Raw genomic sequence first — 2,953 nt, forward strand, 5'->3', positions numbered from 1 at the left:
TGCAATGCGTGCAAGCATTTTGGCGGCGATGGCGCAATGAATACCTCCAAACTCTCCAGATTCGTAGTCGATGGACCAATGACGCCCCAAATATAGTGGTTGATGATATGGTTGTGATAAAAGACGCCCACGCACCGCCGTTGAAATGGCGAATGGGGCGCGTGATCGATGTACTACCTGGAGCTGATGCAGTCGTCCGAGTCGTTCGGCTCCGAATTGCTACCGGCATAGTTACCCGTCCGGTAGTAAAAGTGGTCAAACTTATTAACCAGCCCTAGAGACCCTCAAGCGCTCTTTTATTTTATGTCTGTTTATCTTACCTTTTCTTTTGTTCTGACTCGTACACCCAATTTGCACCTGCGCCTAGGCACCGCTGTCGTGGGTCAGGGGGGAGGGGGCACTTTGGTTAGATGCCAGAAAAAATCAGGGGCACGTTGTAATTGATGTATTTAGAAGCCCTGGCAATTGAATTATATTCCAATCAGAATGTTTTTTGAATTTTTGAATTTTGAATTTTTTTATTAGTATGTATTATTATAATTTGTATATTTTGCAATGTTTTGTTTAAAAAAAAAAAAAGAATGTATTTTCAGGTTAATCGGTTAGCACAAGTCCAACGTCCATCAGTTCAATCTCTATGCTTCAGCAGTCTAAACCCTTAGCTCCAGCAGTGATCTAGTAGTAAGACGTGCTCGTCTTACTAGGGGGAGGATGTCGGATATCTATAAAATGTTCGATAACGAATCTTGGCCGCTGAAATGTTATCGACAATAATTGTCGTCGGTCATTACGATCGACTCCACGTCGAGAACATTCGATAACCCGCCCCGCCTGTCCCATCTCTGTCACTGCCTGCCGTCTCACCGCGAACCTGTCAAAGTCCATTTTTAGTCAGTCTCCGTCTGTTCGTCGCAACTTTTGCAACGGCATCTCCAGCTCGTCTGTCACGTCCGGGTTTTGCGCGACAGACTAATTTCACGTGATCGGTGGTTCTCGAGTGTGCCGAGTTACGTATCGGCCGCGGCGGTTTTCGTGTGTTTCTTTTTTTTGGTCTATCCGTCCGTATACAGTTTTCCGTCGATCACCTGTGGTACGTTGTACTAAATGTACGCACCGACCGCACGCTGAAACGACCCGTTTGTCCCGTGGTATTGTATATTTTGTTTCGTGGCCGTCGACCTTGTGTCGCGTTGAGTGCCGGCAACGTGCGGGCCGTGTCGTCTTCCACGTCTTCGACACTACATTTTACGGTGCCTTCCGTGGACCACGGGCAAATTATTGGTGTGTGCTGTTTTTCGTGGGCCATCGTGGGATTCCCAGTGGACCAGCGTTGGATCGCCGTGTGGACCAGTGGACCGTGGAGAAGGACCGAATGGCAACACTGTCGGTGGGAGTCAGCGGGTACCGAGGAGACCGGTGACTACACTATTATTTGTTATCATTGTAAAACATCATTATTTACTATTTTGATGATGTGATATTATATATATTATTTGTACTGATATTATTAATTGTACCTATAGAGATAAGTTAGTGGGCGCCCATCCATTACATATGAATATAAAATATTGTAATTTTCTATATTAATATACCTACTTCTTGTGGTTAATCATTCAAACGTATATTTGAGTTAAGCATAAGGTGCCCACTTTCCCGTGTTTTTCGCGTTGCGGTGCTTAGCGCAGTCATTTTGTTCGGTCGGAGTGTGGGCCAATAAAAACTAGTTAAAATATTATTAGGTGTAGCCAAGTCGGCCGACGTCCTCTGGGTCGGCATTAAGGATTTGTGCGACAGTTACCATTTGTTTTACATTTTATTGCATTTTTTAATAGTATTTGTTTGAGGGCAACTTTAAAAAATAACCTACAGGACATTTCCATTTCCCATTCAAGCTGACCAACATGAAAACTAGGACCTCAGTTGCTGGCGTATTATTTCCTTCCAAATCTAATTCATTTCCATAATCAGAGAAACCAACAAATTTATCAAGTTTTTTATCCCATACAATTTGTTTCTTTATGGCCATTGCATCAAACACTAAATTGCAATCTTTATCAACTGTTGGTAAATTTTTAAGACATGACAAAACTTCACTTAAAAATCCAGGGTTTCCATTGATTGAGCTGGTCCAGTTTCGTATAGCTGATATATGAGGCAACCTTAGAATGGATCTAGAAAATACATAAATAATTATGATTTAATAATATATATTATTTTACTATAATAATTACTAAGCAGCGTGTTACTAACTAACCGGCAAAATTCATAAGCTTTAGGCGAATAATAATGAAGCGTAAGTGCAAATTCTTTTATATCAGTGGTATAGCGTCGACCTTTAGCCTTACACTCTAAGTTTTTAAGCTGGTTCTTAAATAGTTCTGCCGAAATTCCACCAAACTTATCTAACAAAATATCTTCAAATTCTGAATTTAGCATACCTTTATTCGTTAAATTTTTTAATAAGTCTTTTAAGTTATTATGTGCACTCTGCAACAGCCTTCTACTGAAACATTAAGTTAAACTAAAATATAAAGTTGATTAAGTTAATAATCTTTTCCCAATAAAAAAAGCCTATTAATTATATTTATAAAATTAATTAATTACCCAAGTACAAGAAATATAAAGACTAAAACATCATAATTATACCTAACAAAAGTATATTATTGATTCATTTGTAAATTTATTAGATAAAAACACTAATTAGTAATAAAACATTTTAAAACATAATTTCTTTATTTTCTGATTTATGTAAATAATAATAATATTAACATTAATAACAACAAAAGTAGTGATTAGATACTAACTTGTATCAAGGGATAAAGGTAGATTAACAAAATATTGTTATAACATAGGTAGTGGATATAATAAAAAAGTTAATAACATAAAAATATTAAATAGTGACTAGATACTGACTTGTATCAAAGGATAAAGGTAGATTAACAAAATAATTGTT

Source organism: Acyrthosiphon pisum, chromosome A1 (genome assembly GCF_005508785.2).
Source record: "Acyrthosiphon pisum isolate AL4f chromosome A1, pea_aphid_22Mar2018_4r6ur, whole genome shotgun sequence".
Classification (NCBI taxonomy): Eukaryota; Metazoa; Arthropoda; class Insecta; order Hemiptera; family Aphididae; genus Acyrthosiphon; species Acyrthosiphon pisum.